Source organism: Canis lupus, chromosome 10 (genome assembly GCF_048164855.1).
Source record: "Canis lupus baileyi chromosome 10, mCanLup2.hap1, whole genome shotgun sequence".
In the NCBI taxonomy this organism is placed as follows: Eukaryota; Metazoa; Chordata; class Mammalia; order Carnivora; family Canidae; genus Canis; species Canis lupus.
Window position 1 is genome coordinate 48,431,542 of NC_132847.1, and position 22,908 is coordinate 48,454,449.

The following is a 22,908-nucleotide window of genomic DNA, read 5'->3' on the forward strand; positions in this document are numbered from 1 at the left end:
CTAGCTTGGGATGCGCTGGCTGGTCTTTCAGTGTGAACAACTTCTTCACAACCACACACATAGACAACTTAGTATTTTTTATATTTATAGCTAAAGCTGTTGGAAACCCTGACCTCTTCCCCCAAAACAGAGATGGGATGCTTCAGTACAGTTCCACCCTGGACTGTGACAGTAGGCATGTTCTAACCAATCTTACACGCTAATGCAGACATGTCCTTTAGTATAGTTAGCCCCTATTTTCTACCATACATCATCCTTCTTTGCCTATGAGTTCTTAATCCTAGAATCAAGCATTTTCGATTCCAAAACCTTCCTTCTCAGTCCCTTTTAGAAGTTGTCCTTTACATAGCACTCCATGATCTACTGCATAATCTTAAGTTCCCTTGGACAGTCTTCAGAGTCCTTCACATTGACCAAAGGTTCTAATTTAGTTTGCTACCCATTCAAAAGTAGGCCTGTCATTCTTACCAATCATCGGTAGCAATTAAAAATATGTCTAGAAATCTAAATCTGAGAGATAGAAAAGAAAACTGAGATGCCAAGGTATATTTCTATAATTTTCTGCTTTCAAAGCAAAGGTTTCACAGTCTTTGCCATAGTCAATGCAACAAGTGTAAATGTTTAAGTTTATGAAATATTTGGGAGATACTGAATACTATAAGTTTATGAAATGTTTGGGAGATACTGAATATTCATAGCTTGAGTTATTTTTCCATGGTTTTCCAGAGGTTGGAAGAAAATAACTAAAATGTGGAATTCTGGAAATGAATGGGTAAAAATCGAGGTTCAGCAATATGATATAAGAAAGAATAGAGAGAAAGTACCTTTCCATTTAAGACAAGGCTACTGATAAGAAGTACCTAAAGAGATCACTGCCCTCAGATTTTTTTTCTAATCCTCTAAACCCAATTCAAAGCCTGCCTTATGCAGATTTCACGGGTCTCCCTTCCTTCTACTGCACTCATAAATTGCATTTCATAATTTATGGTTCATTTTGTACTGACTTACCCTGAACAATTATAACCCAGTGATACAGAACTTTTTCCCCCTAGTTCTTTTGTATCCTTTTTATGCCTACTCTAGTACTGAACATATGATATATGACTGACTAACTGATTAGATAGTTATAAAAATATGATTTCAGGGGATCTCTAGATGGCTCAATGGTTTAGTGCCTGCCTTCAGCCCAGGGTGTGATCCTGGAATCCCGGGATCGAGTCCCACATCGGGCTCCCTGCATGGAGCCTGCTTCTCCCTCTGCCTCTTTCTCTCTCTCTCTCTCTCTGTGTGTCTCTCATGAATAAACAAATAAAATCTTTTAAAAAAAATGATTTCAACACTAATAAGATTGAATTAAGATCTATCAGAGGTAGGTTTAAATTCAGAAAGAATCTGGCAAAATGCTTGGAATTGAAGACTATACCATCTAGGCTGTTTTTAATAAATGATTGGAACCACTCACAACAAGCAAGAGAAACTGAGCCCAGAAATAAGGAATCTTTCAAAAGTCATCATACTGAATTCATAAGGCTCAAAACATGTAAGTGGATACAATTGTGTGAAAGTTTAGACAGTCCGTTACTATGGTAATTGTTAATGTGAATTTTCATGGAGAGATGCCAGAAATGTTTAAATGCTGTTATGCACCTATTTTATAACAATATACAGAGCTTCTTATGTTGAAATTCTATTATATTTCCAAATCCAAATGTGTTATATTGACTTGATGTTTGCAAACTTAATCCTAGTAAATATCATTTTAAGCATTTTGAAAAGTTGCCCAACATCCATAATAATAAACAGCACTTGGAACTAATGAAGCTACTTCATCTAAGCAGATCAAAGAGCTTTTAAAGATTGATGATTTGTCAGTATTCTCTTGCTTTCTACGCAGACTTTATTCTTCCTATCCTGTAAAATAATGGTCTTATAGTTTTGTTTTGCTAAATGTACAGTAGTAGTCTTCCCCAACCTGCCACTGACCTGACAGAAAATTCAAGAACACTGAACTTTACATCTATTTCATTTTTGGCAAATTGGGTAATTTTGATTCAGTGTAGGTAAATTACTTGACTTCCATTGTTTCATATTGAAAACAGAAGGGAAATCATGTCTGATCTTGTTTATTGCTTTATCTCCAGTACCTGTTAGAGTCTCTAATAAATAAATAAATATATGCTGGGTAAATACTTTTTTGAATGAGTGAATGAAGTAGGCATAGCAGTGCAGGGATAGAAGTTGTACAGTGAAGACTTCAGAAAGATAATCAAAAGTAAACCTAGGCCTGAGACTTGCTCTCTGAAAGAAAACAGTGATGAGAACAGGCAGGAGGCAGGACTGGCCAGGGGAGAGTTGGTATTTCTCAAGTCATGAAGTCAGAAAGGCACTGAACATTTGCATAGAGAACTAGATACAGGTAACAAGTTTTTCTTGATATATATATATTATCTGCTTCAAAACAAGAATAATTTATAGGAATCTTACCCAAAACTTGGTGGACCAGGTCTTCTGTTAAATTTCTTCTGATCAAGAGATATTAAATGGAAATTGATAATATATACTGTGGAAAATATCAACATGTTATCTTTCCTGATATAACATGCTTATTGCTTATTAGTATTAAATAAGGAAATATCAATGAGGTCTCCACAGGCTCACTTAATTTAGCTATCCTTATTTTTCAGAATCAATTAGTTTATTCAAAATAAATATTCATACCAAGAAGGATTTTATAAACCTGTTTGTATTATTGAAAAGAAATAGGTGAATGATTATTTTATACCCTACTGGCCTTAACAAACATATTATGTATATTTCACTTCATAATGTCTTAATTTCTATAGAATAGGAGTTGAGAGCTGGCTGTCCAAGTGAACACACAAAGGCCTATTTACCTGTCCAGTCTACTAACACTGTCTTTTCTGTGCAGAACATTCTGTTTTCTTGGTCATTCCTATCCCACACCCTTCCCTTCTCCTTTCACACCTACTGCAATCCTATTAATACTTCAAGACCCAACTAAAATATTGTCTACTCCTATGGAGATTGTCTTGCTTAGAAGAGTCAGATTTCCTGCCATCTGCAATCCTCACTTATCACACTCTGCTTTACATGCTCCACATCCTCTTTTCCTTATCAGCTCATGATCCTTTTGATGGCAGGGACCAGTTCTTTTTCATTTTTGTCTTTCCAGAACCTGAATATAGCAGATGCTCAACAAATACTGAATGAATAAATGGTTGAGTGAGAGAATCAACAGATACCTTAAATGAAGACAATGTCTTCTCTGTGAGTGAAAACAATCTAAATGCACTGGGTCATGACAGGAACAATCAAAACTGTGATGTGAATGAGAAATTAACAAACTGAGAAACAAGACTTCCTGAATACCAAGTCCAGATAGGTGGTAAGAGGTCAGTGTGTATCAATTCTCAGATAATCTAAATCTAATTTTAGCTTCATATTTAGTAACAACTTTAACAAAGATTTTCTTACTCTTATATCATTATTTTAGAACCTATTTCTTATTTGATAAAAATAGAAATAATTAGGGCAAAATGTTCATCTTTTAAGTGAGTAGACCCTCCTAATACAGAACAGTCCCATTTAACATGCAGGAAGAAGCAATTTACTGAATAGTACTCTAACTTTAAGGAAGTCTGTACAGTTCTATAGTTTAGTCCCAAAAGACCAAATCTCCATTAAAGGCCAAAATTATCCTTTGAAAGAAAAGTATGCTTTCTACAGTTGTATGTGTAGTAGATGTTTTTGAACTATAAGATCAGGCTTCATAAATATATCCCTTTGTTCTTTTCTATGCTGTGCTTATTCTGTTTGTTCAAACCAAGAGCTAGAACATAAAAGGATTCTTTCTCTAGAGACTGCATATTAGAAAGTCATGCATCTAAGTGCACAGAACATTCAGTCTGCCAAGAACAAAATCAAATATCTGAAAATGTAGTTTGATTTCTTGGCTAATAACATCTCATAGTTGTCAACCTACCCTTTTGAACAGAACTGGTTCCCTAAACAGAGCAAAGTAACAATGAGAAATGTTGTTGGGATAAAGGGGGATGTCTGGTGGTATAGTGCTAAACTAGCCTCCATGCTGAGAATAAAATATGAAGACAGACAGTAGAGGTTTCCTCCTTTGGACCTTTGAACATTACTCTGCAGTCAGAAAATATGGAGAAGGAGGAGTTGGGAAAACTAAAATCTGAGGTCATGAATTTCTTTAGGCCCAGTGAATGGAAGGGTAGAAAGTAAGAATTAGGGGGTGAGATTTCCAGAAGTTTTCTAGATTTAAATTTAAATATACCAGAATCTCCTACAAATGCAGTTCAAAGTTGGACAGAGAAACAAAATTCTACAAAACCACTGATCTTCAGAAGAAGAGAAATAAAGTGAGAACTGGGCAGTGGGGGGTGGGGAGGAATGTTTGTGAATCAATCACTTTGAATTAAAAGCATATGTGGCCCAGGGAACTTGGGATTCACAAGGTCAAAACTAGTTTCATAATTATACTAAGACATCACTTGCCTTTTCATACCCACTCTGTCAGGACATGTCAAAACAAGAATATTTTCCAAAAGCTATATGACATGTAATATCAGACCAGACTGAATAATGCAGAAGCAGATATGAGAATCTCACCATCTTCTATTAGGTCAGATATTAAAGAGATTGTTGAAAATATAAAACAGTGCCATTCTTTTCATTATTTTTTTTCTTGCTTTAAAAATTACTAAATGTTGTTTTTACAAAATGTATTTTTAAGATGTTTAGTTTTAAGCAATCTGTATATACCCAAAATAGAGCTCGAACTCACAACCTCAAGATTAAGACTACCAGACCAAGGTACCCTTATAAAATGTATGTTTTAACATATGATTATTTACTAGTTTTATTCTAAATAAATCAATACATATTTCTAAAATTGTTATTTTAATTTTGAATATGGTAAATATTGATATATGTTACACAAAAGTTCTCAAGGATCCTCAATAATTTCTAACACTCAAAGATGCCTCAAGATCAAAAGTTTGAGAACTACTGGTTTATACAATCTTAAAAATGACTTTATTATTATCCATTTGCTCAAGCTAAGAAGCTTCTAATAATCTTTCATTATTTTCTTTCACTTATTTTTCTATAAGTCAGCTATTACCAAAGCCTGTTAAGTACTACTAATAAAATATATCTCTGACCTGCTTACTTCTTTCTATTCCTACTATGTCACTATAACTTGATACCCACATCTTCTCCAGCATGGCAGCAGCACCTTTGCTGACATCCTTACTTCCCTTCTTGTCTCACTCCAATCCATTCTTACTCAGCAGGACAGGGTTTTTTTTTTTTTTTTTTTTTAAGGATTGATTGATTGATTGATTGATTGATTCATGATAGACAGAGAGAGAGAGAGAGGCAGAGACACAGGCAGAGGGAGAAGCAGGCTCCATGCCGGGAGCCTGACGCGGGACTAGATCCCAGGACTCCAGGATCGTGCCCTGAGCCAAAGGCAGGCACCAAACCGCTGAGCCACCCAGGGATCCCCCAGCAGGGCAGTTTTTTCCAATACTTGCTACAACCTCAATGTTCAGATTCTGGGAATCTTTCAAGGATGTAGAAACAGGTTTGGGTCTTAAAAAAAATACTCAATTTTATTTTTAAAAAACACAAAATCAAAACAAATTCATATTCATTTTAAAATCTAAAGATTGCCATACCAACTAGTCAACACAACTCAATTGGTTATAGAAAAGTTATACCTAATCAGGGATATGGATACGGTTTAATATGCATGATAAAATGTTGAATAGGGTCTCTAGAAGGGAGCATATTTGGTTCATGCCTATTAATCCATTTTGTATATTTTCCCACTTACTATGATTTTTTTTTAATTAAAAAATTTGTCTGTTTGTTTATTTATTTGAGAGAGAGCATGGGCAGTGGAAGAGGGGCAGAGGGAAAGGGACAGAGTCTTAAGCAGGCTTCACACCCGGTACGGAGCCCTACATGGGGCTGGATCTCATCACCCTGAGATCATGACCAGAGCCAAAATCTAGAGTTGGACACTGAAAGGCTGTCCTTGGCCATTTGCTACTATTTTTTAATGCCTACCCTAAGTTACTCTACCAGTTTCATGTGTTTATTTTTTTATAATCCTACTTATCATAATCCTGTAATTATCTTATTTACCTATAGATTGCTAATTGCCTACATCCTCCAATAAAAATTTGTCTTAGGGCAGGAATTAGAGATGCAAGATGTGAATGTGTGGTATGAGGGGGAGGAGGACAGAAGTGTCCATTACCTAACTCATGTCTAGAGACTAACAACAAAGTTTCAAAAACTATTTAAAGAATAGATGAAAAAATAGTGGCTCCTCATCTAATAGTTGTGTGACCTTAACATCCATGTTTCTATTCAAATTTCCTTATCTGTCAAATTGGGATAATATTAGCTATGTTATACTTATTCACTTGTTCATTCATTATATATGCATTTGTCAAGAATCTATAACATTCAAGAAGACATTGTTCTAAGCATTGAAAATTTAATGAACAAAGCTTTTTCCTCAGGAAACTTACATTCTAGTGGGAAAAATAGGCAATAAACAAGTAAATGAGTAAAACGTATATCAAAAAGTGATATGTAGCTATTGCAAGGGAATTATTCTTAACCAGGTAGCAGGACATGTTTTAAAATAAGAGTTTTGTGGCTAAATTATCCTAAAAGTTGCCTACTTCTCAAGCTTTTTTAGGATTCTGATTCTTATAGGCACTCCCAGAAATGGAACTAGATTGTGTCAAGGAATTCTCCAATTTCCTGGGAAGAGGGTGGCAAGTCGGACCCACTGTCAGCTTGATGAGGAAAAAGTACTTTATTCCTGACAAATCTATAGGACTGAATGGCTGTTTCTTCCCCTGAGTTGGAATAGATTACCAGCAATACCTGTAATAAAAATGGCTACAGAGCACCTGGGTAGCTCAGTCAGTTAAGCAGCTGACTCTTGATTTCAACTCAGGTCATGATCTCAGGGTCCTGGGATCCAGCCTTGTGTTAGGCTCTGTGCTCAGCAGGGAGTCTGCTTGAGGATTTTCTCCCTCAACCCCTTCCCTCACTTGCATGCATGTGCTCTCTCTCTTTCTAAAATGAACATATATATATTGAACACTTGTACCATTTATTTCTCACAACTCTGAGGTAAGTACTGTTATTACTCCATTTTTCACACTAGGAAATTGAGTCTCAGAAATTTAAGTGGGGAACCACTATGTGGCTGGTTAGAGGCCCTTGCTTCCAAACACTGTGCCAGACATTTCTCCATTATTTCACTTTCCTAAACACCTATTAAGGATGAGAAGAAAGACATCACTGATTTAACTTCTAGAAGTGAATGGAGATTGTCTCATCTTCTCCAGGACAGGGCAAAGAAATATTTCCAAATGAAGGGGGAAAAGACATCACTTATAAACATGGACACCCTAAAGTATCCACAGAATGTAAGTTCATTAATTATTCTAAGCAACTTCTGCCACATATCAGGAATACTGATTAATAGAAAGGTTAAGAGTAATTCCTTTGCAATAGCTACATGCTCTTGGATCCTCCTCTGGTTCATTAAGTAGCAAGCCCAGAGATAGTCTCCCTCTTCCAAATTAACTCAAATGTTTTAAATGTTATTTGTGGCCTCCTTAGTTGAGAACAGTCATCTCTTGGCCTAAATAAACATCACTCTGAAATCCTGAAGCTCTCTGGGAACACCAATCCTATCTCTCTGAAGGTATTTGATTTATGTCTATAAAGTTACTCTGGGATGAGACAAGGAATAATTATAGAGAAGAGTCTGTTATTGACTCTTGGCTGTTTTTGGAGTTATTTTTCTCATAAATGTGACAATTAGAAGACAGAAATTAATATTTAACTAGGTTCCTAGTGAGCTGTAATAGCTGCGTTTTTTTTTTTTAAGGACTGTGATAAATGCTAGTTTGAAACAACTCAACAACTAATGGCAGCAGGGAGACAAATTCTGATTAAGGCTATTGTGCTGTAACTCCTCCAAATCCTATGAATATCTTTAGAAATTAAAATATAAGCTGCACCTTCAAATAAGAAATTCTTCACAAACATTCAAAGCTCAAGATAGCTCAAGATATAATACTAGGTTGAATAATAATAAATAATCAATATTTGATCTTTGTGATCTAGAAAAATATCATTCATTCAATTCAACCTAAGGTAAAACTTACATTTTTAGAGTGAATTATTTCCAGTGATTCTGACCTTAATAGGAATGGGTTTCTATCTATTTAAAAAAAAGCATTCAGTATCTTGTTTAGTCCTTGTCTTGTACAGAAACCTTAGTGATTTCATGACCCCAGGTCACAGCAATAGATAAATACATCAGGTTTAAAATGACAGAAAGAGAGAGAAGGAAAAATGATAAACGATAAGGGAAGAGATGGAGAGAAAGAGAGAAAAAAATATAGAAAATATTCAAGAGCGAGAACAAAGAGAGAAATAATATAAAGAGTGAAAATCCAGTGAATAAAGAGACCTAGAAAGAGATTAAAAAAAACAAAACAAAACAAAAAAAACAATGAAGGAGGAGAAGCAGGAGTGAGAGAGAAGTGTGGGGTAGCTATCTTTGCTCAGGAAAGTTATTCTGACTATATGCTGAATCATAAGCAACTATAGCTCTCAAGTGTTGTTGCTGGTCTTGTTAGTGGTGCCATTGCTTACACCTTTCATATACAACCTATTAATAAAAGTATGTATTTTTTGCTTATATTCTGTTTCCTACTGTTTCACTAAACTCAGTTATAAAGGAAAGAATAGGATAGTAGAATTAGAAAGATCTAGGTTCAAAATATTGGCTCCACTTCTGGCTACATTAATTACAGAAAATAGGGTAACTTCTCCAAGTCTTGTCTTCTCTTCTTCCAAATGAAGTTAATTATAAAATCGACCTTGAATGGTTGTGATAAAATTTCAGTAAATGCTATGCATATGTACCCATCTTAATATGGATGCTTTAGATTTAAAATAAACTATCTTTGCTTAAAGAAAAAGAAGGAAATAATTCAACGTGAGAAGTAGGGTCAGGGTATTAGGATAATTTTCAAAGTTTGGAGTAATAAATTTATATTACTGGTATAATGGAAATGCATGTATTTATAAAATATTTAACTTAAAATACTCAGTACTGCATATTATTTGTGATATTTGAAAAACAATATCACAGACCATTGTATTTTTCATGTTCCATCCTGAATTGATCTTTTTAAATGATAGCCCATCCCCACCATCTGATAGAAACATTTTATTACATTCCAGGAAAGTAAAGCTCTTAACCTAGGCTTTCCAGTGCCAAAATTTCTATTTGGGCACAAAACATCTACCATCCAGCTTATGTGCATTTTCAAAAAGAAATAAAGTAGACTCTTGGCATTATAGAATTAATATTCATAGCTTACATTTCAGGAGGGACCCCAAAGTTCCAGGATATAGAGTCAATTTGTCATTTCTGATATATGGATTATTGTTATAAGTACTTCAAGGCTGATGTGAAGACTGAATCACTGAGTGAGAGTCTAGTAGAGACACTAGAAGACACATCTCAACAGGTTTGCATTGTTCTCTCTTCATTATCATGTATTTATTTTATAGAGGAAATCATATGCTAAACAGGTATTCAGAATCTGAGGACTGACAAGTTCCCTGGAGGGACCGCTCACAATTGGTGAGAGCTTACCATACATCAAAAGTTATGAATATTTGAAGTTCCTTGCCTCAAATAGGTCAGATCAACACATTACATACACCTCTTTAATGTACTCTTTAGGCACAGACTACTTACAGTAGAAAATAGTGCAAGTCTCATGAAAGAGGATGAAAAAGAAGTACTTGCTAGTGTGATATGTTCAGATGCTCTCTGAATTGGGGGTGAGAAGATAGTCGTTGTTCTAATATGCTATTGAACATTTTTTGGCATGAAAGGTTCATTTTTTCCCTAATAAAATATCTGAATACCCTGTGAAATCAATGGAATAGTAAATTCTTAAGATTGAGACTTCCTTTGGGATTAAAGTGGAAATAAAATAAGAATTGCCTTTCATTAAATTTTCTTATTATGTCTTATGAAAATTAATTACCTCTTGAACAGATCTGATGTAAAACAGTTATACATTGTATGTTTCCTATTTCCCACACAGCATCTTTTCAAAAAATTAATTATAGCCAATAGTTTCAATTCAAAAGGGAATAATTAAAAGCAATGTGGGGGAGTAAAGAGATAATGATGTCATTTTAAAATTAATTGAAGTATTTAAAAATTAACTGGCCTTTCTTAGAGTTTAATTTCTGTTTAAATTTAATAGTTTACATACATGTAAGAGTATTCAATATTTATATTAAATTTGATTTTGAATGTTATAGTCTGAGAAATCACTTAAAAGGTAATTTCTCTTAGTTTTTTTTTTAATCTTTCAATTTGTATAAGATAAAATGAAATATCTTAGATAAGGAACTCCTTTCAACTGAGAACAATAAGCTTGCATACATGACTGTCTGCTACATTTTGTATATGTATGGGAACTTATTAAGGTAAGAGACAATGTCCTTTCATGTCTCTAATTAAATTAGCCCCCTTCTGTTGATTTTTAGTTATAAAGACAAAATTCCAGAAAATGATGATACATCAGACACACACATACACCAACCATTGGAAATAATGACAAACCCTGGTCATGAATCTATTTCTAACCAAGACATAGACAGAAGGCTCACAGTGACTTTCTCATCCCAGCCATGAAGCCCCCAGGATGAATGTATACCAGCACCGATAGCAGTTTCCAATTGGGTTAAGTGAATTTAAGGATACAATATCCACCTCACTCATCTCTCCAATGTAGTCAATCATGCCTGATTCTTTGTCCACTGAAGAACCTCTTACCGTAAGCTGCAGCGATTTATTTCTGCCCTGTTTGAACCAGTCACTCCCAAAATGAGTGGGACAGAGATACTGGAGGCCCAGCAGGAATTAATTTATTTAGATTTTTTTTGGCCATAAACCTGTCTGCTCTAGAGCAATCACTCCTGAGAGTACTATATTTATTGCAGTTTCTGGGAATTCTCCTTTTCTGAAAGAATGTAAAGTATCATGTAGAAGTTCAGGGTTAATTTAGAAATGACCTACTTACCTACTAGATAACACTATAGCTAAAGACATAAACAGACTAATATGCAGGACTGGCTTGCTAGCTTCATCTGTGATCACAGTAATTATCAAGGGACCCCTATATCTTCCTCTACTTTTGCTCTTATTCCCTGTTCTTTCCCAGAGTTTGCCCACATTCTGACCCACAATTTTAGTTACCACCTCTGGGCTTAACTTTGTTCCACCTTGTTTCTATACAATGAATGTGAGGTGTATTTGTCTGTTTTGTTTTTGCTGCAATAACCATGAAAACAGTTTTCAATGACTTAGAAAAACAAGGTTACATCTCACTCACATTGCATGGTGACTACTGGTGAGCAGTGCTCTCCTCATACAGTCTTAGAATGCAGGCTAAAGAAAAGACAAGAACAAAAACCTCTTATCTTATACACCCTGCTGCTCCCCTGGCAGAAGGACAAAAGCAATGCCATACCCATGTGATGGTTCTTAAAGCTTCTCTCTAGAAGTGGCAATAACAGACCACATTTATTTCCATAGCCAAAACAAGCTACATGGCTAAGCTGAATGTCACTGGGATACCTAAATCTAATCCTCTCATGGGGAGGGTTGGAGTGGGGTGAACAATGATGCAACTCACTACAGATCTGGTCACTGTACTCAACACCTTTGACTCACTTCTGGCCCCCAGGACTCTAATCCAAGGCTTACGGTCCTTGGTAAGGTAATAAGGAAACAAATCCTGCTATTGCCAATAGGAAACCAGCATAGTTTAAGAGAAAGAAAACATTACAGTAAAGGCATCCTTGACGTCCATAGACATGCTTTGACTTGATCCATTTTTTTCCCAACCCAACTGTATATGTCAGATTTTTTACAGAAATCAACAGTTTTAATTTATGGCATGTCATTTCATCTAAGCTACATGTGAGACTCATGGGCAGTTATGTCAGTTCCCGTCTGTCTGTTATGATCATGTCTTTTCTTCCTTCCCATGCTTCTCTTCCCTGTGGAACCTGTCTAAGCCCACAGCTCCATTTGAAGTGATTTTCTGCTCTGGAAGAAACTCCCAAGAGTCACAGGTCAAGACCAGAAAATAATAAAATAAAATAAAATAAAATAAAATAAAATAAAATAAAATAAAATAAATAAAATAAATAAATAAATAAAATAAAATAAAACAAAATAAAACAAAATAAAACAAAATAAAATAAAATTACAATGGGCCCATTTAACTTTGAACTTCATCCTTTTAACTTCGAAATGTAGTAACTGGGGCACCTGGGTGGCTCAGTGGTTGAGTGGCTGCCTTCTGCTCAGGGCGTGATCCCACGGTCCTGGGATTGAGCCCCACATTGGGCTCCCTGCATGGAACCTGCTTCTCTCCCTGCTCTGTCTCTGCCTCTCTCTCTCTCTCTCTGTATCTCTCATGAATAAATAAATAAAATCTTAAAAAAAAATAGAGTAACTGAATGTTTACATATTGATATACAATTACTTGTCTAAACCTGAATTTCCTTTTTTCCATAAAGATTTTAAGGGTAGTTTTTAGACACTATAATTATATAATTGAGGAATGTGTGTCATTCACCTGAAATGGACAGTGCTATACTTCCTAAATGCATTTCAACTTTTCTGCTTGGTCTGCTTCTAAACAAAATAGTGCACTTCAACAAGGCCCTTTGCTTTCTGGTGATTTTTAAAATCCTAGTAAAGGATTACAAAGCTTTTTTCAATCATCATATGTCAAGATGATATCACAAGAGTGAAAGGCCACAGAAAGACAAATTATCTGTTCAGAGTGAAAAGAGATGGATATATGGAAAAATATCTAAAATTAATGTTGATGATGGCTGTATAACTCTAAACAAACTAAAAGCCACTGCATTGTAGACTTTAAATGGGTGAATTATGTGGAATGTGAATTATATCTTGATAAAGCTGTTTAAATACACACAAATACGTGCTTCACAATAATGTTGCTTCAAACTCACATTATTTGTATCTCCTACAGAGAGATATCATGTTATAAATATCGCTTAGAGCAATTGTCACCTCTTTCTGAAATTTAAAGAGCAGTTGAAACTTCATTTCTTTCCACCTTCTCCCTCCCCTAGATATTTTTTTCAAGGCAGTCCTATTGCCACAACTTAATTTCCTTAAGCACTGCAGATCCAACCCATCTCTTCTACCTTGACTGTAGTTATCCTTCTGCCCTCTTCTAGCTCCCTCTCATAACTCCTACTCCACTGTTCCTCCCATGGTACCACATTGGTATTGGTAACCTTCCTGGGGGAGCAGTGATGGGAAAATGGAGAGAAGAAAGTGCTAGGGAGGAAATCCCAATTCCACTGCCACTGTCCTTCTCTAAATTCTACTTCTTCCAATAAATCCTCATTGCCCAGCTCCCCAGGTGACTCCCTGCTATTTAGCTCATATTCAAAGGCCATGATTGCTCCTATTATCAAATAATGTAGTTCTATTTAGTATGCAAATTAATGAAAATGAAGTCAGAAAACCTCAGGGCTGTTGCTAGTACCCCCGATCTGATCTGCAGGGTGATTTTTTCCATTGCCCTCCCCTCCCCCAAATTCCCTGGACTTAGAAAGCCGCTTAGAAGTGTCTCCATTTCAGCTCTGATCACCTTACACAGTAATTGTTTCTCTCAGTAGAACTGGAGTACTTCATGACAGAAACAGTGCCATTTTCCTAAGTTTTTCCTGAGCCTAGAAGAGTGCCTAACTCATACAGGTGCTTCAGGTGCTGTTGAATAAACCTCCAACTGCCACACTCCTGGTTTCAAAAACCCATTTCGTGTCATCCTCTGGTTTCTTTAGTCCCTTACCTAGCCCTTTTGCCAGGCAACTTGACACCATTTTCCTTTCAACCATTTATCCCAGTGATGTCTCCATGCTCAATCCATACCTCCTGACCAAAATTCTAGACTCATACCTCCCAGATACTGGCACACCACAAATCAATAATAAATATAAATACCATTATAAATTTGCACAACACTCTTTTTTCGGTTGTTAACTTTTACAAATTGGCTCCACTTGTCCATGTGGCAATCCTTTTAGGTAGTAGGGAAAAATCAGGGAACTGAGGCAGTAAGAGAAATGTGACCTAACAGGGGTTTCTGCAGCATTTTACTGCAAAGGGGAAATATAAATAGTGACATGCAGGTCACAAGTCAAGTATTCTTTACATAGAATAGTTTTGCCTCATTCCTCCATCCTATTCTGAGTATAAAACAAAAAACATATTTAGGGGACTTGGGGAGGAACAAAACCTCAACATTCATGCCAGAATTCCATACTTAGATTTCCAAGACCTCCAGTAAGTAAATTTGGTCAAAGATACCTTGCAGCCCCTACATTTTTAAAGCTCTTTTTATTTAAAAGACACTTAACAAAAACACTTCTGCTTGATGGTTTAATAACTTTCATTTCAAAATGCATAAATCTGGGCTTAATCTGAAATAGATTTTGCATAGCCAATTGCAAACACCTAATGTACCTCTTTTCGTCCCTACTGTAAGTGAGTCAGTTCCTAGTGCAGCACTGTATCTGGCATGTGGAAAATCTGAAAATCAGCCTGCAGCTCTGTGTGTGTGCACCTTGCAAACCCAGAATACCACCACCTGTGTTAGCTACCATGCACTCTGTTCCAAGTTATCATTACAATTCAAAACAGGATCTAAATTGCATGAAGAAGCCTTTTTAATCCATGAAGTTAACCAGAAACATTGAAAACTGATCTAAGAGCATCACATTGTCTTTACATTTAAGCCCACACAGATGCATAATTAGATGCATGGTGCATAATTAACAGAGGAAGTGAGACTTCTATAGTTCTAAAAGTTGATTCATTTTTCTGTGAGGGTAGATGACATCCACTTGCCAAGCTCCAATTTTGCTGGCCTCCGGGCCTTTACATTTAACGCTAGTTCCCCAGTTTTGCCATACTCTTCTCCTCACACTGTATCCAACTGTAAGGGTGCCTTCCTCTTTAATGAACGAACTCCTTACCTATCCCTCAACTCTCAGCTCACCACTCTCCCAGGAATTTCCCTGACATCTCTGGATTAGGTCCTTTGTGTTCCTCCTTGTTTTAGTATTCATTCAGTGTTTTTTTAATTTGCTGACCAGGATTCAAAGGGTGAGAGGCCTTGTCTATTTAGTCTGTGCTAATACCCACCACCTAGCACCTTGGTAGGTACATGGGAAGGGTTCGGTAAATGCTTACTGAATGAAGTAGAAAAATATAATATCAGCAATTAAAAGACTGTAGTTCAATGGTAACCATCTTGAAATTCTGTTCTGTTAATAAATGTACTGCTACTAATATTCAGGTAAACAGACATAGCTAAGTGGAGAGTGAGAAATGTACATGCTATTTTAGTATAGGAGCTTGATCTCCATCACAGTGCTGCTCTTGTTCTGGTACATGCATTGCTTGTAAGGTAACTCCTGCTGCTGCCCCTCTCCAGCCCCCTGCCTTTTGCAGTTGGACTGGACCAGGTAAATAATGCTGGCCAGTGAATTGTAGACAAAAGTGGCAGGCATATTGACTCCAGAACTAGAGCAGTTAATTGGTTTGAGAACTTCAGCTTTATCTTTGTCCTGTCTCCTTAACCAGTGATGTTCCACAAGATGGGATGCATATTTCCTAGAGGCTCAGAGCATGGTGGATAGGGAAAAAACTTACTGCTGGTCTCTGTGGCTGGGAGATAGAGTATGAGTTAGAAACAAACAGATATTATTTATTTTTGTTTTCGTTTTTGTTTTTTAAGATTTTGTTTATTTATTCATGAGAGAGGCAGAGACAGAGGCATAGGGAGAAGCAGACTCCCTGCAGGATGCCCAATGCAGGACTTGAACCCAGGACCCTAGGATCACGATCTGAGTCAAAGGCTCAACCACTGAGCTACCCAGGCACCCCAGAACAAACAGACATTACAGAGCTCATTGTTAGTAGCCCATACTAACTGAATTCCTATTTGTGCTCTTGTTTGAATGAGATACCCAATGTGTCTCTGGGTCTGGGAAGAGAACTTTAAGCAAATAGAAAATTCTCACCAAAATACCCATTTTGTACATATGTCAGAGACAGATTTTACCGTGTATTTGAAGTCACTAGGTACACTTCTACTCTGTAAGCACTTATTTTAGTAAATGACATGTTTGTGTTTATTTACTTGTTAGGTAGCCCCCCAGGCCTCCCTTCTCACCTCCTGGCCCCCAACTAAACCATGAGTACCCCGAGGTAGGGCAGCAGTTTCTCTGAATGACTCCCAGAGGAGCTCCATTAAGGTTGCCCAAATAATAATTCAGAAGTCTCAGGAATAGTACTTCTCTCCTAAGGAGTCATATCAACATAGGTCTGAAACAACAAAATGCTAACCCAATGCCCCCTTGGAGTATTAATTTTTCATTGCTTTTATAACAAATTACCATAAGTTTCATGGCTTAAACAATATACAGTTATTTTATCTTATAGTTCTGAATGTCAGAAATCTGAAATGGATCTCATTGGGCTAAAATCAAGGTGTTGACAAGGCTAAATTCCTTTTTAGAGACTCTAGGAGAGATTCCATTTCTTTGCTTCCATTCCAACTTCTAGAGGTCCACATTCCCAGGGTTATGGTCTGTTCCTCTACCTTCAAAAGCAACAATGTTGGGCCAATTCTTTCTCATATTACTATTTCTTTGGCTCTGTCTCTTCTGCCCAATTCTTCTACTTTAAAGGGCCCATGTGATTCCACTGGACTGATCAAGAGAATCCAGGATAATCTCCCTATTTTAAAGTCAGGTGCTGATTAACAGCCTTATACCCATTGCAACATTAATTCCTCTTTGCCATGTAACCTAACATATTTATGGATTCTGGGGATTAGGACATAGAATCTTTGTAGGGGGGGACATTATTCTGCCTATCATTTTACGTTTAACCTATAAACTCAATGGAGGACATTTATAGCTCCTCAGCTTCATATATATGGTAACAGAGAAGCCATTACTTACTATAATCTTATTTGGTATAAACATCATCTATGAGATAGGTTATTCTAATTCTCATTTTCAGGATGAGAAAGGAAACCAAATCACTTCTATTTTTTGAGAACCCTAGAACAGCAAACCATGAAAAATTATAGTACTTTTAGTTATTTACATTGAATTTGTTAATGCCTTTGATAAGAAATGTGTAAATGTAAATATAATCAAACTTGGAGACAATATCATAAGTTTATAAACTTGACAATAATGGTCCTGCAGAAAGTCTAAGTAACTTGCCACAAATCATGAAGGTCCATTTTTCCAAAGCTGACTTTCAATTACTGTCAGGAAACTGACAACAAATTGTAGGTACAAGTACCTACACAGCACCATTCCCCTAGCACACAAAGAGTGATATACAGCATGTGCTAGAGCAATTCAATTTTAACTTATCTTGATTGGATAGGAGAGTAGAGTGTTGGAAATGAATTTACAATGTCAAAATGCTAAGATTAATTGCTCATTATAGACCACAAGGGATTAAGATGGTTTGGATGTATACATTAATATGTGTATTACATAACGATAGGTCATCCCTGTTTCCTCCTTGACAATCAATATTCAGAAAGCCTTGATAATCCAGAGGAGAAAGTCTTGAGTTAACTTTTTCTACAAAGTATGTATTTAACAAATACTAGTGAATACCAAAGTAGAAGTTTTGAGGCAGCACCAAAATATATTTTTAAAGGCAAGAAATGTCATAGTTTAGTTATGATTAAGAGAGGTTAATTGTATATATATATATATTTTCCAATATATATATTTTTTCCTGAATATATATATATATATATATATATATATATATATATATATATATATATATTCAACATATATTCAGTCCCACAGCTATTTAGCTTTTGTCCTGGGGAAGGCCCTATGTCAATAACTAAATTATTGGGACCACCATGGTATTAACTTGTTGAAAAAAAAATTCAAGATGACAAGTTAGATATTAAGACCCAAAGATGTTGATGTGAGCATGGCTTTGCAGAGAAAGATAATTTCTCCTGCCTCCAGATGAGTAGAAGAGATCATTTCCATATATCATAATTCTACCAGTTTGTTGTCCAACTTTTCCTATAAGTATAGTCTCATGAGGATATAGTCCTTCTCAGCCTAACAAGTAAAATTTCTGTAAGCCTACAAAACAATAGTAATGGCCCTCATTTATCTAGCACTGTCTTCCTGAGTAAGCGCATGAATAATTACGCACGTGGTGACCAGAGCTGCAATTATTGCTTCCATTAGTCAGAGGAGGAAGCTGGGTCTAACAGAGGCTAAGGGCTATTGAGCAGGTGAGTGACAGACCTGGGACCATATGGCTTGCAGCTCTTAGTCCTATGCTCATTTCAGAAAACTATTTTTCTTCAAGAGGGCAACTTGCCTACAAATGATGTTTAAATAAATGTGCATTATTGTGATTTCCACACCTTCCTGTATTGGATGATTCAGAATAGATTACTTTAGGGAATGAGAGGTTGTGCTGGAGGCCTATAAAACTTTTGGAAACTCCAGGTGTCCATTAGTCATGCACATATGCACTATTGTGTCTTATTTGCACCCATACAAACTTGAATGCCTTTCAAGACTCATCAAATCTTAAAGTGAATTTAAATTTCATGTAATGGTATATTATCAAAAAATGAAACCGTTTGTCAAATACTTAAATAAAAATATTCAGAAGCTATGGATTAGAAAGCAACACAGCTTAGTGATCAAGAACACATGCTCCAGAGACATCTAGGATTTAAATTAAGGTCTCACCACCTATTTGTATAAATTAAGCCACAATTCCTTTCTTGAAAAAGAGAAAAAAAAAATCTATGGTTCTCTCATGAGATAGCTATGAGGATTAAACAAATTGTTCTCAACTGGGAGAGATTCCTCCCACCTAAGGAGCATGTGGCAATGATAGGAAAGAAATGTTTTGGGCATCATGGCTTGGAGGAATTACTGGTCTAGTTGGGGGAGGCCAGGAATACTGCTAAAAACTCCACAATACTCTACAGGACAGCACACTACAATAAAGAATTATCAGACCCAAAATGTTAATAGTGCCGAAACTGAGAAACTCACATTTAAGCTCGTACTCCACAAAGTGCTCAAAATTGTTATCTGCTATTTATATTATTAAACAGCTTTGTACCAGGTATCATGCTAAGAATCAGGGGCCCAGAATTGGCTAAGGTATGCCTCTGGCCTTGAGGGGCCCATCAACAGAAAATTTTAAGTATAAATAATTACTATGCAATAGCATGCACTCATAGGGCATCATATGCAAAGCACTATATGAAGGAGTATATATTTGTTCTGTTTGTGGGAACTGGGGAAGGCTCCACAGAGAATAAAGTACTCCCCATGGGCGTTTAAATGTGATAGGAATTTGGCCAGTAGAAAATGGATAGAAGGTTTGTTAGTGTGAAGGATATGTGTCTGTTTAGAGGAAATATGTTGGGGCATTAAAAATATTATAGAAATAGAAGGTATGGCATTTGCCAAAGCTAGAAAAAATGTTTGTCATATTCATAATATGGTGACTATATTAACATCCACAAGGAACATGATAGATTGTGGATAGGATTCTGGTGCTAGAGTAGATTATGGGCTGTGAAGAGAGGCAGGAATCAGAGTGAACAATTAGGAGAGTGTAGTGAGAGAATCCAGATGTAAGCTTATACCAACATAAAGGGTAAAGGCGGGAGCAGGGGAAAAAGGGACAGGAAAAATTACAAGTTCAGAGGTAGAATTAGCAAAACCTTGTTCCCTTTCAAATGTTGGGAAAGACCACAACTGCATTAAACACTGGGCTATGGTACCCCTGTTTTTGACAGCCAACTCATGGACACCATTAGACAAATATAGGATAGTGTGAAATAGTACGAAGCAGCAAAATTTATTTTTTGAGAGAAATGGTGCTTGTGTTAATGTCTTTGTGTTGAGGTTATTCATAGATGAGCTTATAGATTGAAAGTAAAAAATCATTGATTGATAAAAGGAATTTCATAAGAGTTGCAAAATGATTTTCTGACTTGTGATGGAAATGAGTGGGTTGTATTCATTTGCCATAGTTTTTATACATGTAGATAAGAATAAAGTTCTTTAACTGAAAGTTTTTTTTTTTTTTTTAAACTGAAAGTTCTTAAATTAGAATTTAGGTTTTTATTTTTTGTGTATCAAACAATGCTTCAGGTTTTTTGGCAAAATCCAGTTGACAATTTTTTAAAGTAAAAACAAGAATAAATGTCGTTATAGTCATCCCAGAACTTCAATACTGTCAAGTACCAAAAAGAACTCTGTTGCCAAGACTTGCAAATTCGGCCTTATGTTTTTGGCACAAAGAATTAAGAGCCACATACTTAAGCCAGTAATAAAAAATTCCTTCTTAAGCTTAAAAAAAAAAAAAACAAAAAAACAACTCTATTAAAGTGCAAAAAATTATTTCCAAATGAATACAGGACCAAATTGGTTTATATTAGATAAGTCTCTGTTTCAAAGTATAACTACCAACAGAGCTGTGAATGATAGTAAAATATAAATTCCCCTATGTTCCTGATCAGGTCCTGGGACTAACTGTATAGTCTTGAATTTCCTGCATAGATTGATAAACAGTGGCTCTTTACTGGGTGCTCTTCCTTAGCACTGCATGTTTCCAAGATGGTTTAAAAAATTGCCTGATTTCCGTGATGCATCCTATTTGAAATCTTCCAAGAAAGTGATTAGGAAGCAAAAAATTGCAAACAGCAGCACTATAAAGGAAGAGTGGGAAAGGCTCAGTATAAGATTTAGAATGCAGGCAAATGGACTTTTAAAAACAGCTATCTGTAATAAGTAGTGGAACCTGGCCATAATGAAAAGAAGTGGCAGCAGAATAATGCATCCTTAACCAGAAATCATCTGTTTATGTACGTTGTGTTTTTATCATCAATATATCTGGGTCTTAGTCTTTATAAAATGTAGATATCCCACATTTATCCTTAAGCTGCATGAATGTTTAATGATTAGGCAGGTTATATAATACACATAAATTAATTGCATGCTATTCATTTTCATGTATTTTAGCTATTTAAATCTTTCCTCTCACTGCTGCAAAGCTAATGATTTACATATATGCCATAGAAAATGTAACAAGATAGGTGCCCCAGACACATACATTCAAGCAATTCCTTTAACTTTTTATGCTTTCTCAGGAGGACAACATTCAGAGGTTTATTTTACCCTAGATGCCTGCAGCTGTGTCAGGCACTATCTGTTCCAGATGCAATTTATTGAATCTCCAGGTCCAGACTGGTTAAAACAGTGCTAGTATTCTTTCAGACTTTAGGGATCAACTCCTTGGTTCCTTCCTCCTATCTCTGACTCTTCTTGCCTAGGGCAGTACTCCGGCTTTCTAGCTGAACTGTACAGGAGGGCTCCAGGCGGAGGCAGAGTTAAAGAATTCTCTTTTGAACTTTGATCAGGATGGAAACAAGATAACTGGGAGACAGCAAATGATAAGACAGTTATTTGGAGAGAGCAAGAGTTGTAAAGCAGCCTAGCAATATTCTTGTTATGACTTCGGGAGGGGGACAAGCCAAATTACATTTTCAGGGGATAGGATGTATAACAGTAATAGTAATAGTACTCAGTAGTAAAAGTAATAACAATCCTGTGCTCTTGGAGAGTGCAGAATTTTGTTGTAATAAGAAAAGATTTTTTTTAAAGATTTTATTTATTTATTTGAGAAAGAGTACAAGCAGGGGGGTGGATAGAGGGAGAGGGAGAAGCAGACTCCCCATTGAACAGGGAGCTCAATGTGGAGTTCAATCCCAAGACCCTGAGATCATGACCTGAGCCAAAGACTTAACTGATTGAGTCACCCAGGTGCCCCAAGAAAACATGTTTTTATCTCCATGGTGATTTTGTGCTTTCCTTCTACTATTTTCTTGTCCTTGATCTTCTTTCCATAATTTACACTGAGCACCCTCTATGTGGTAAGTACTATATTTCTCACTAAAAATAAAATGTTGATTTAATCAAACAATGAAGATTGTAGTCCAGTATGGGAAGCTAATTTGTTTAAAAAAGATTTTATATATTCATGAGAGAGACAAAGAGAGGTAGAGACATAGGCAGAGGGAGAAGCAGGCTCCTCACAGGGATCTTGATGTAGGACTCGATCCCTAAACTGGGATCACGTCCTGAGCCAAAGGCAGATGCTCAACCACTGAGCCACCTAGGCATTCTGGGAAGGTAATATTAACCAATAACTTCATAACAAATAAGTTACAAATGCCAATGGAGCTATGTGTGCTGGGAAACCACATATCAGAGAGGGCTTCCCTAGACTGCACCAATGAAGTGATATTTGATCTGATGACTGAAGGATGAGTAGGACTTAACTAGGGTACCAGGTAGGAGCAGAGATGGATTAACCTCTGCAAATGCCCTGAGACTGAGACAAGAGGAAGCATAAAGAACTGAAAGTAAATCACTGTGACTAGAGCCCTGGGAAAAGCTGAAGGCAGGCAGTGCTAAATTTTAGGTCACTTAAAAGATTTTGGTCATTAACTTTGGGACCTATGGGGAATTACTGAAGCTTTTTAAAGAGGGGAATAAAATAATCAGATTGGCAGCTTAAATAAAATACATGAAGACAGAGCATTTAGGAGGCTATCGCAATAATCCGGGAGG

At 36.3% G+C, this 22,908-nt stretch overlaps 1 protein-coding gene across 10 annotated transcripts in view; it reads right to left on the minus strand.

The window, feature by feature from the left end:
* Positions 1–22,908, minus strand: part of LINGO2 (leucine rich repeat and Ig domain containing 2) — a 1,123,953-nt gene that overhangs the window by 798,304 nt on the left and 302,741 nt on the right. The window lies entirely within an intron of this gene.